This window comes from Thermobia domestica, chromosome 3, assembly GCF_964235325.1.
Source record: "Thermobia domestica chromosome 3, izTheDome1.hap1.1, whole genome shotgun sequence".
Classification (NCBI taxonomy): domain Eukaryota; kingdom Metazoa; phylum Arthropoda; class Insecta; order Zygentoma; family Lepismatidae; genus Thermobia; species Thermobia domestica.
Window position 1 is genome coordinate 273,575,359 of NC_137456.1, and position 12,999 is coordinate 273,588,357.

At 35.0% G+C, this 12,999-nt stretch overlaps 1 protein-coding gene across 3 annotated transcripts in view; it reads left to right on the plus strand.

Annotated features, from left to right (window-relative positions):
• The first annotated feature begins 1,705 nt into the window (after positions 1-1,705).
• The window catches only part of LOC145681055 (uncharacterized), a 77,355-nt gene continuing 66,061 nt past the window's right edge, over positions 1,706-12,999 (plus strand). Inside the window, exon 1 of one of the 3 annotated variants that reach the window (XM_081752400.1) lies at positions 1,706-2,319. The gene's annotated coding sequence lies outside the window, so the exon portion shown is untranslated. Of the gene's footprint in view, positions 2,320-2,360; positions 3,269-5,348; positions 5,446-12,999 lie in introns of those variants that run through there. The other 2 variants (XM_081752401.1, XM_081752402.1) reach the window with 2 other exon arrangements.

Here is a 12,999-nt window from a genome sequence, read left to right on the forward strand (position 1 = left end):
TTTTCTTACAGGGTAGTGTTTCTTACACGGAAGAGAGAGTAAAAAAAAAAGAGAGAGAGAGAAAGTGGCCGAACTTGGGCTATTGAACGTGAGGACAGGATGTTTACATTCGCATTGACACCTGCTGTAAAAACGGTCTGTGTACATAGATGAAAGAGATTTGTGAAGACCCTTCCCTTCATATCTCTCGGGACGAAAACAAAAGAAAAGGGTTGGCGCGGATGCCTTACCCTCGTCAAACTTCTTGACAGGTGGACTTTAATACTTATATTAAAATACTATTTTTTAATTGGCGTATCAGATATGGTTGTGATTAAAACTATTAGAGTCGTTTCTTCTCAAGGAATAAAACAAAAAAAAGTTGATCTTTCTACCATAATTGGTTCCAAAGTTAGACATATTTTAATTTGTATAAAAAGAAACTAATTTATTTATTTTTTAATAATTTATTTCTGCTAAACTAGCAGACAAATATACAATTTAAGTATTTCAACCCGTTAATACATTTCTGTAGAATGCTGCAAAATTTTTCTTTCCCATTAGAGATACCTAGTTCCTTAGAAACTGAGGAAATTCGGTAGCCATGTTCCCCCCATAAGGTCCAATATAAAAATTTTTGTGCCGAGAAAAGGTAGATCATCCCGTTAATCATGTGAATCTAAACGACCCGCTCGGGAGAGTAATGCTCCCGGAAGTACGCTTTTTCGTGCGCTACTCTAGCCAGCTGTTTTACGCGCTATCCTAGCCAGTTGTTTTAAGTTGGTCACAAAATTTATATCATGGAGTACAAGGGGAACAAAACGAGCCCTGCGGGCCTTCTAACCCATTCCTACTACTACTACTACTTATCTGCAGAAAAGTAAGTAAATCACTTTTTTGAGTATTATTTTCATATTATTTTAATTTAAAAGGTGTTATAAAAATGAAAAAGAAAATCTTTGCTCGGGCCGGGTTTGAACTCACGCCAAAAGAGATTTTCTTTATTAGAATATAGCGCTAGCCCACTTGGCCACGAAGACCGACAACAACAATCGTTTGATTTCTGCTATTCGATGGCAAGTTGGCAAGAAATGGATAACGCCAACCAATCAGAACTGTGTTTTTCGTTCCTACTTCCGGGAGCATTACTCTCCTGAGCTAGTTCTGAATATAAAGATCTGCATTTGGAGTTCGTCAGTGGTCGTTACGGCGAGTGTGTCGTGTTTTGTGTGCTCTATGAGGACGAGAGTTTAGTGGGTCTTTCTATACATATACATTACACTCTTTTTTCCCTTTACACGTTCATACATTCCCTTCTTTTTTCCACACTTTTTTCCATTCACTTTCCACTCCCACTATTCTCTATCTTTTGCCCTGTCCATCTTGGCCTTCAGACCTCTTTAACTGTTCGAACTTCTCTCCCGATTTTGACCATTACCCTATTGTGTCATACTTCTATCCTGATTTGACTTTTTCCCGATTGTGACATTACTTTTTTTCACGTATTTTTTACTTTATCATACTTATTACTTTGTCCATGTCATATACTTTTGTACTCATCTTACTACTTTTTCTCATTTTTCCACTAATCAAATCCTTACATTTAACACGTTTAATTACCTCTGTAAATTGCCGATAAGTCTTTTCCAAGACAGTGGCAATGGTCTTTTGCGCCACTTATGCGACGCTTCTACAAACAAACAAAATATCTGCAGGGAGTTCGACAGTGGCTGTGCTAGTGACTGCGTCGTAGTTTGCGGTGCTCCGAGGTTAAGTGGGCCCAGTGATACACCTACACTACACTTACACTTTCTGTTCCATTTACACGTACATACATTCCCTTCTTTTTTTATACTCTTTCTCTTTTCTATTTTCATTTCACACTTCCCACTTTCCTCTACTTTTTTGCCCTGTTCACCTTGGCTTTTCGCCCTCTTTCCCTGTTTGAACTCATTTCCCGACTTTGACTTTGCCTTTTTCCTGATTTTGACTTTTTTCCCGACTTGTGTCAATTCTTCCCGATTGTGTCCTGTACATTATTCTATTTTGTTTTTCAATCATAAATCCTCTGTTTAAGTTACACATTTGACCAATTAGAAATAGTAGCACACTTGACTAGAAAGCTGGTGCACCTACCTATTTGACTGATAATAGTGTTATGAAGAGGAGAGATCTGCATTTGCTATGGAATATATATAGTAAAGGAGTCCTGATAATAATTATGTTTTGAAATTATGTAAATTTTCGAAATAAATGGTTCAAATATTAGTGTGCTTATGATGTGTTTGATGTCATAAAGCTTGTGGTATATGATATATCAACACTTATTTCAGTTACCCGGTAAGTATTTACACTTGCTCTTGTGTATCTCAAACTATTAGATATTAGTGTAGAACAGGTGACCTAATTTTCGACTATTATAGCTAATAGCAGTGATACAGAAGAGAAGGGTATTCTACTGTGAGCTCTACGTTGGTTCTGACTTTATTATAAATAGTTTTGCTATATACGTTTACGAGATTTATATGACATTTATACCTTGCGAGATTTATATGGTAGAATTTGTCTTACAGGTTTACTTTTGGAACACCACTAGAAAGAATTGTTGGAAAATTATAATTGTTCCTCTTCAGTTTCTCCTGTAAATCTTCCAAAATGTGGTGTGACTACATCAGCAACATAACTGCTATTAGCTCTTTCGTACATGATTACTCTTGGTGCACCGCTAGAAAGAATTGTTGTAAAATTATAATTCTACCATAATTTCATTCTTTTTGTCCTCTAAAGGGTTTCCACTTGGCGACATGAGAATATTTCACTTTGCGTAGATGAAATTGACTGGAGCAACAGGATGTAATTGGCGAAAAATTAAAATTCGTTTACGATTTTCATATAAATACGGCTTCTGGACGTGTAGCATAAAAGGTACAGGGCTATGTGAGTCAGATGGTGGTTCCGAAATACAAAATTTATGGAAAAATGAACAGAATCATACTAATTATGATTATGAGAGTAACAAACTTTAGAAAGGTCATCACTGTAGATTGATTAATAAGAGAGAAAAGTTAAATTATGACTGTATTAAATTTGTGTTCGCGGATTGATGCGATATAATGTGAGATCTCTGTAGAGCATGATTTGACAGTGTTCTAAACCCTTGTGTTATTAACTAATTGAGGATATGTACCATGTCTTAATTAAGTTATGAGGGTCAATGTGGCAGAAAACGACCTCTGTGGGACTTCTAACCCCGTACACGCGCTCACGCTCGCTCAACTATCTTTGTAACGTAAGTAAATCACGTTTTTATCAATAAAGTTATGTGTAAAGTCAGCAACAGAAAAACCTGCAACATGAGCATGTAAGTTTATTGTGAACCTACGCCTAACAGAACAGAGAATCAACATAACGTCTAAGTGGCACGAATCACGCGAGGAGAAACCTCGGCGTTTTCCCCTGCACACTTATGTTGGAGCAAGAAACTTCGTCGTTTTACAATAAACTCTCATGCTCATGTTGCGTTTTTTTTTTTTTTTTTTTTTTGCTGCGGACTGTACAATGTAGTGTGTAGTTCGCAACACTTAGCAGTTCCAAGGTACTAATTCTCCGTAGTAATACTACACTAATGCATACAAATGTAGCAAACGAGCTGAAAATAAGAAATATTTGTGATTAATAGTGAATAATAAAGGCCAGAAATGAAACAGGTGTAATTGTAGGTAAGATTTACATAAGTAAGAACAGGTAAGGTCTAATACAACGTTGTGGGCTTTGTCCTGGGTCTCCGGGATTTTAGCCAAATTACAGTGCAAACAACAGAATTAACCTATGCTAGATAGTCACTAAAAAGCATAAATGTTATATCCCAGTCAAGGGAGGGCGCAACTTGTGGGCGCGTGGAGGTACGTCCGAAGGGAGCGGGCGAGTCAGCGATGGTGGATATGCGCACAAGCGAGGGTAGTTCAAATAATGTGGGCTTAGGCAATGATACAAGTTTCAATACCATTTGCCATGGTTTCATGCTAGTAACACTCCACTTGTGAACATAAAATATAATGTCTGTGCACTGTGCAGAAATATTTTGTTAGTGGTAGTAACGTCTAGTTAAGTGATCTTTCATATGCACTCGCTTATTTTATCCGTTTTAATGATATTACACTATGAACCCTGCACTTATAAACCTAAAATACAACTGATTAGTTTGTGTTTAATGCTTTCGCCTGCAGAAATTTTTTCGTTATAAATGTGTCTTTTCATGCAAAATATTGATTTTTCCACTGTGGTGCGCGGAAACTATACTTGCACCAATTTTTTATTGATGTTTAGATGAAGTGATGGTATCACAAAGCTATAGTATTGGATTAATTTTCTGAATGAGTGTTATTCTATTTTATTTATTTTTTTTTTTTTTTTTGCCGTTGCTCAAAATGAACTTGATAATAAGTGTAACTATCAAATCAAAACAAACCAAACACGGCATGCGTTACTTCAGTACAAGGCATATCAGATGTAAATAGTCAGGGTGGTAAAATTACTGGGAATGAGAAAATCTAGTGGTAACCATCATGGGAATAAGTGGTGTCATGTAAAAGTAACGACAGATCCTATAAACAGAAAAATAAATCATCCTCCTAGAATCAGGGCATTTAAATTTTCAATAGGTATCTCCCATTATCAACAAATGGAATGGAAAGTATTTAATTGAATGCGAAGCTACGGAATGTAATGTAACTTGTTAAGATAAAATCTGCAATTAATATCAGGACTGACAACAAAATTTTAATAGTGGCAAACAGCCTGGATCGTGGAAATCAGAAGGAATCAAACAAAGATAGATTTAAAAATGTATTTAGTATTGTGATGCCAGATGCCAGCATCAAGAAGAAAAAGAAAAAAGCTTTAGTAACGGAAACACATGTGTGACAAAGACATTATTATCATAATAGGAACTTGAGGACACTAGAAACCAACCACCTTACTGACACTCACACAGACCAGGGTTTGTCCAAGTAAACCTATCTGGAAAAAACCCGCGGGTTGGACACCTCAAAAAGCACATCTTAAAACCCACCAGGCCTTTTGAGCTTTTTGTTAGTATATTATTTTACAACTAAGCTGATCACATTGAATGTGATTTTTATAAGATTTTGAACCTTCCTTGGGCGAATTAGATGCTTGCATGTTAAGGTATACAACAACATTCAAGTTGACACCTTTACAAAATTTCTGAATGTACGGAGTGAATAATAATAATAATAATAATAATGAATACCTTAGCTTGAGATAATTGAATAAATTATTACAAGGATTATCCTAATAGCCTATTTGAACTAAATATGCAGTTTTGTATTTTAGAAAATACTTTCTATGAATAGTGTGCTTGCTGATTCGGCGAAGCCGATAGACGTTATCCTTCATACGTTTGACGGGTTTAAGGCCATAGGTGCGGGTACTACCAGTTAATAGGTAAATACATTACTAAAACTGTTTGTATTATTTATCTTTGGTGGTAACACAAGTATTCTTCAGTATAATTTGGTTTTCCAACAACAGTAGTTTAGTAACGTCATTTGTTGCTATTCATCAAATAAGCCTTCTGTAGAATCAACACCAGAAATATCGTAAATTGTATTGTATTTATTTTCATCCTTTTCATACAAATTGTTCACAACGTGAACGTATGAGTTGGACAAGTCATAAGAACACTGAATGTATACATATGTATACATTTAAATCTACATGCAATATTAAAATAGTGTGAATTTCTGTAAAAAAAAAAAAAAAAAAAAAAAAAAAAGTACAGTTTTTCATTACTCTAATTTACATACAATATAAAACAACATATCAGTTAGCCTTTTAAGTTTTTTCGGAACATAGGGGAGTATGACGTCATCATTTTACAAATTCCCTTTTTTTTTACTGTGGTCTAATTTCAACATTTTTTGGTGAGCTTCTCTTTAATCCTAGAACCCTAACATTTTCCCTAAACAGTCAGTGGACCCATTACTTTTTATGAGAATTTTTTCGGATCTCTTCGACAACATAGAAGGGGAGTTCAGAGGGACAAAAGGGTAAAAAAAGGGATATTTTTGACCAAAGATCCCACTCTCGCGATTCTTGCTCCGCTCGGCTACATGATAGGGACATCCTAAGAACGTCCTAGGGACATGAGGGTGACCTCATCTATAAGCCCACTCTATTCTAAAGAGAACGACGTATGTATCATCATCCTACGATAATTAGGGACGTGTCACGAAATTTTAATTAGTACACTACGTATTATTTTTGAAAGTGATTTCCAGATCTCTATGTTTACCCAGGCCCGCACCAGAGGGCCCCAAAACGGGAAAAAAGGGATTTTCCAGCAAAAATCCCAATTTACTCATTTTTTCCCTCCTTAGGGACGTCCGAGGGACATGGGGGTGATACAATCTGGAAGGCTGCTCTATTCTGAAGAGAATAGTGTATGAATCGTGATCCTACGATAATTAGGGACGTGTGAAGAATTTTTTGAAATTTATATAGGGTATTTTGTGACACACTGGGAATTTTCGCAGAAAAGGAAAATATTTTTCCCGTCTTTAGTGTTGAAGATAGGAGATTGGTATATGGCACAAGCAATTAGTACACTACGTAGTTTTTTCGAAACTGATTTTCGGATCTATATGTTCACCCAGGGCCGCGCCAGAGGGCTCCAAACCGGTAAAAAGGGATTTTTCAGCAAAAATCCCTATTTTCCTCAATTTTTCCCTCCTCAGGGATATCCGAGGGACGTGCGGGTGATACCATCTGAAAGGCTACTCCATTCTGAACAAAACGACGTACGAACCATAATTTTACGATCATTAGGGGCGTATCAGAATTTTTTAAAAATTTGTAGTTTGCATGTTAGGGAAATTTTGGGCGTTTTGTTGATGCTCTCTCAGCATGGATAAAAAATTTTCCCGTCCTTACTATTCAAGACAGGAAATTCGAATTTGTCACAAGTAATTAGCACACTACATAGTATTTTTCCAAATTTTTGGAGGTTTGTGCGCAGACCCGGTAGAGCCTCAGGGGGCCCTAAACTTTGAAAAAGTTTTTTTTGGTAAAAAAATCCCGATTTTCCCTAAAATAATTCCCTTCTGGCATATTATAGGGACATGCAAGTTGTACCGTTTGAAAGGCTGTTCCATTCTGAGAAAAACGAGGTATAAACCATGATCCTAGGATAAATAGGGATGACACTGTCGCTGCTTATCTGAGACTCAAGAAAAACGCCGAAAAAGGCAAGAATTTAAAAGGGTTAATAAAACCTTACTTAATAGATATACAAAATATATATACTTTTAATCTTATTTACTACAGGCGACATATTCGTCTACAGAATACAAGCAGTGCTCGAGTAGATAGTACTTGACTGCTTTACTGAAACCGGATGTTTTGTTGTTTAAAGTGGAAGGAATCTTGTTATAAATATTCACTGCCATAGGAAATGTACTGTTCTTGTGTACTTTTAAACGTGAGGACTCTACATGAAGATCAGACGCTTGTCTTGTATTATGCATATGAAAATCTGAGTTCAACCGGAAGCTGTTTGTGCCTATCTGTATATCTTTTCTTACAAATTTTAGAAGTTCATATATATATATAAACATGGAAGAGGTAAGATTTCAAGAATTTTAAATAGAGGTTTACAAGAAGTTCGAGGTTTACTTCCGGTCATAAACCTTAAAGCTCTCTTTTATAAAACGAATATGGAATATAGCAGTGCAGTAGATCCCCAGAATATAATACCATATTTCAATTTAGAATGAACAAGTCCAAAATAAGTTGTGAGCAGAACATGCTGACTGACACTATTTCGTAAAAGCTTTAACATGTAACAGGTTTGAGCCAATTTACTAGATAATTTTTGAATGTGAATTTTCCAATCTAATGTATCTGTCACCCAAAGACCAAGAAATACAAGGGCGTTTTCTTATCTCGTTTGTTACTACGTGAAAGCACATGCACGAAGACTTTGTTGTGTTTAGTATTAGTTCATTTCTATCCATCCAGTCACTGACGGCAGACATGGTGGAAACTACTGCATTACATAACTGAACGTAAGTTTCTCCGGTTACTAATATATTTGTATCATCAGCATACAGAACAATTTTAGCAGTCTAAACATTGTGGCAAGTCATTTATATATATTAAAAATAGAATAGGGCCTAAGATGGAACCTTGAGGAACTCCAAATTTTAACTCTTTGGTATATGAATAACATTTGGTTACTCCATGTGTGTCTCGAGTCTGACAGTTAATTTCAATAGTTTGCCTTCTGTTGGATATATACGATTTAAACCACTCAAGCATTTCCTCTAATACCATAATCTTGCAATTTTTTAAGTAAAATTTGATTATCAATTGTATCAAAAGCTTTGCTAAGATCAAGAAATATACCGGTTGTGTATTTCTTAGCGTTTATTGAATTTAAAGCGGAATAGAGAAAGGAGTAAAGAGCAGTTTCAGTAGACTTATTTGATCTAAAGCCATTTTGAGCAGGAGATATTAAGTTAAAATTATTTAGAAAGCTAACTAGTCTTATATACATAAGTTTTTCGAAAAGTTTAGAGAAAGTAGACAGGCATGATATTGGTCTATAATTCGATGTAAGATCTTTCTTGCCACTTTTATATAAGGGCTTAACAACTGCTAGCTTGAATGCGTCAGGAAGAACTCCACTACTAAATGAGTTACTTACTATGAAGCATAAGATATCAGCAATTTCATAAGAGCATTGCTTTAGAATTTTATCAGGAACTTCATCATATCCTGAAGAACTCTTATTTGTCATTTTCAGTGTAGTATTTAAGATTTCCTGACTAGTTACTGGGTGTAAGAACAATGATTTTTCGAAAATATCGTTGTGTCTTCGAACGTATTGTTTGCTAGATAGTATATTGTTCACGTTATTACTGATAAGCTTTTCCACTTCATTCGTGAAGTAATCGTTAAAAGCATTTGCAATTTCGGTCGTTTTTTTTATAATTTTATTTTGACAAGAAACGCTAGTTATCTTAAAGGGGGGTTTTCGTTCCCCAGATTCTTTCCGAATAATTTGCCATGTAGCTTTCATTTTATTGGAAGCTTTCCCAATGTAAGTATCATTCTCTAACATTTTTGCCTGTTTTATGACCTTCTGTAAAACTCGTCTGTACATTTTGTGGTATCGTTTAAACGCGGGAGTACGGCACCGTCGGGATAGTTAATGTAAATAGCGCATTTTTTGCTAGAGAAACCTTTATTCCAAAAGTCTTCCACTTCGAACTGACATTTACCGGTTTTTTTATCTTAAATTTTTGTTTAGGAAAAGCAGTATTAAAATTATGAGTAAGTATACATAAAAAGGAATTAAATTGGTCGTTAACATTACATTCAATATAAACATCTTCTCACGACACAGTTTTTCAACAAGTATCTGAAATATGCCACGTTAGTGGGTGTAAATGAACGCCGTTCAGACCATTTCACACCCACGTTTGTATTCTTATTAATTATTTCTGTGTAAAAATAAAGAAGTTGAGCATTATGATCAGAGTAGCCTAGGTTTAGTACATCAACATGAGATACGAAATCAACACGTGGAATTATAACTTGGACAAGAGCAGAGATTCTTGTTTTGCCTATTCTGGTACGAGTATTTACGATAGGTTTCACATTAAATGATGTACAGAGCGAACTGAGATCTTTTTCTTTGCTATTATTTAGTAAAAAAATCAATATTAATATCACCACAAATTACTAATGACTTTTTAGAGGACGAGATTTCCGATATAAGCCTTTCTAATTTATTCAACAAGTCATTCACATTACTGTCTGGCGTGCGATAGAAAAAATTCTTGTCAAATTTAAGACGCTTTATGCTCGGGGTTTCGAATACTACGTAACTCTACTACTTCAAGTGCTGAATTCAATCTTCCGTACTAGTGGATTTTTTTTATGTACAGTAAAGAAAGCTGCATTTTAGGGAAAAAGCAGTCTTGCAGCAACTGCACGGGGAATTTTCGTAATTGAATGCACAATATATGGGATGTGATCTTCAACAATAGAACCATTTATTTTGCACTGGAAAATACTTATTTCATATAAGACATTTTAAAACTTTTATTTTATAAAACATGAATTATATCTTTGTTTAAATTAATATATTTGGGGAAAGTCACTGAATTTCCTGGGATGACTCGATTTGCATTTGTTCGTTTTTCTCTATTTACATTTGTACTACACACACCACAGGGTGCAAATTTTTTGTTTTTCAAGTTTAAATTTTATGAGTATAAGCATGAGACATTCTAAATTTGCTGTATAGATTTGCTTGGATATTCAATCAAAAATTTAAAAATTGCGATCATTTTTTTAAAAAGTACTGAATAGAATTTTTTTGCATGTTGTGGAACAAATGCTATTGTTGCAATCACAATCTTTAAATATAAATAACATTTTAACACTTTTATCCCAAAAGCATTGAAATATTTCGAAAATAAAACAAACCGGAAAAAACAAACATAGGCCGAGGTCTTTTTTTTTTTTTACAAAAAGCTCGGTTTTTTTCAACCTGACAATACAAATGTAGTAGTTACTGCGTTGCCCCATCGTCACGATCTCGCAGACTCTCCCTTATTGAACAGTGAGGTACATGCAGCAAACGCTAAAATTCTGAATATTTTAAAGCGATTTTCAACTGCCAGAATTCTTGATATTAGCAGAATCAACACCTCACTTGGGTCGTTGTCAGTAGCAGATACCCAAGACACTATCATACAAGACATAGTTAGCATCTAAATAGTATCTAAAAAGTTCCTGGCCAACGACCTAACTGATCTCCTAATAATACTAGAGCCCATAAATGCTCCTATAGCTTTACTGTTTAGTGTAAATACTTCTGAAGGGGATCTAGTAAGTAAAATTACTGTGCGCCCTGTTTTAAAGCCTTAGTAGGCAAAGAATTGGAGGAAGAAATATATACAGGGACATGAAACATCTGAAAATCACCGACTTAGGAACTAGTGACAGTAATGGAAAATTTCCAGAGTGTCATTGTTTCTGGTAAGGTCTCGAGTATTGAAGCGAATGCTGTGGAAAATCAACAGGCGCTAGATTTGGAGAATGAAATTAACAATTGTTTTAAATCAAAACTATTAATTAAATTTTGGGAACTAGAAAATCGACAAGGTGTAAGAAACCAAATATTTTTAAAGACGATTTTTTATGGTAAATGAAAACCCAGGTGAGTTATTGATATACAATCAGAACGTACAAGTTATCACAATTGATTAAAGAAATGTGTTAAGAAGTGACATACCGCGTAATGTAAATTTATTATGTTTAACTGAACACTGGTTGAATCCAGATGAGCTGAGTGACCATAACACGTTTCCAGACCATGAGCCGTGGAATTTGACAGTATTGTTAAAAGCTGAGATTATAAATGGAATAGTGCATAAACCCGGTAATAGATTAGTAGCGAAAAGGTATTTTAATCACTCCAGCATACAACATCTGAATTATCCTTTACTTCACAAAACCTGAGAGCAGGCATTCACGGCTAATGACATGAATGATGCATGGGATAGTTTTCACAATATCTTCGTAACTTACTTCAACGAGGCGTTTCCAAAATAATATTAAAACATCAAGCAAAACACTGAGGTCTCTAAATATGGCGTATGAAAATGGGAATTTATCTCCAGAAATGCAGGAATATTATCAACGCTACAAAACCGTTTGTAAAAAGTTGCTTAAATCTGCCAAGAAATCAGATTACTCAAATTATATAGACAATTGTAAACACAAACAGGCAGCTATGTGGAAGGTAGTAAACATAGAGTTAAAACATAGCATCAAAACGAAAAATAATAAAAAAAAAAATACTGAATTGGATGTTAATGGGAGCAAAGTTACATACCCAGACCATATTTTAAACGCCTTCAATAATTATTACACAGGTTTACATAACCAGCACGTTCCTAATGACAAATCGCACCCAAACATTTGCAAGATAAACACAACTATCGGTACCATGTTTTTACGCCCCACCACAGCAAGATAGGTACCTGATATAATAGTGTCATTGAAGTCAAAGTGCTCTTCTGGTCTGGATGAAATACCAATTGCCATCATCAAAAAATGCAGCATTCACATCTCGGAACCATTGTCCTACCCCATCAATATGTCCTTTCAGACAGGTATCTTTCCTGAGAAGTTAAAATATGCCAAGGTTAAACCGCTATATAAGAAGGGGACAATACAAAAATCGAAAATTACAGACGAATTTCCTTGTCTTCTTTTTCAAAAATTATATAGAAAGCCTTTCTCAACTAGATTATACCATTCCTATCTAAGCATAATGTAATTTCACCTTCACAATTCGGTTTTCAAAAATGCAAATCAATTGAAATTGCTATCTATAATTATATGAATGAGGTCACCGATGCCCTGGACAAAGGCAAAAATGCGTGGGATTGTTTCTAGATTTATCCAAAGCTTTTGATTCTGTCCCCCATTACATTCTTATCCATAAACTTAACAGTTACGGTCTAAGAGGAGTCGTTAGCTCATGGATTAAATCTTATTTGCAAAATCGCACCCAAACTGTTGAAATTACTTTTTCGTCAGACACAGCTGAATCAGCAACTTATAAATCTCAATTTAGAAGCATCTCTACCGGCGTCCCTCAGAGTTCGATACTAGTACCCATATTATTTTTGTTATACGTAAATGATTTGCCACATGACGTATTATTAGCAAATACAACTATGTACGCAGATGACACAAGCCTAACAATAACAGATACAAACTATGATATTGTCTGCGATAAAATTGACGAGACAACTCGTAATTTAGAAAACTGGTCTGCCCAAAACAAACTAAAATTAAACACAGACAAATCCACAGCTCTAAATTTCCATCACATTCAAAGTAAGCAGTGCGTAGAAATTGATATATTGTTAAATAACACTGTTCAACAAATTTTGATCGAAAGTATGTAAATTC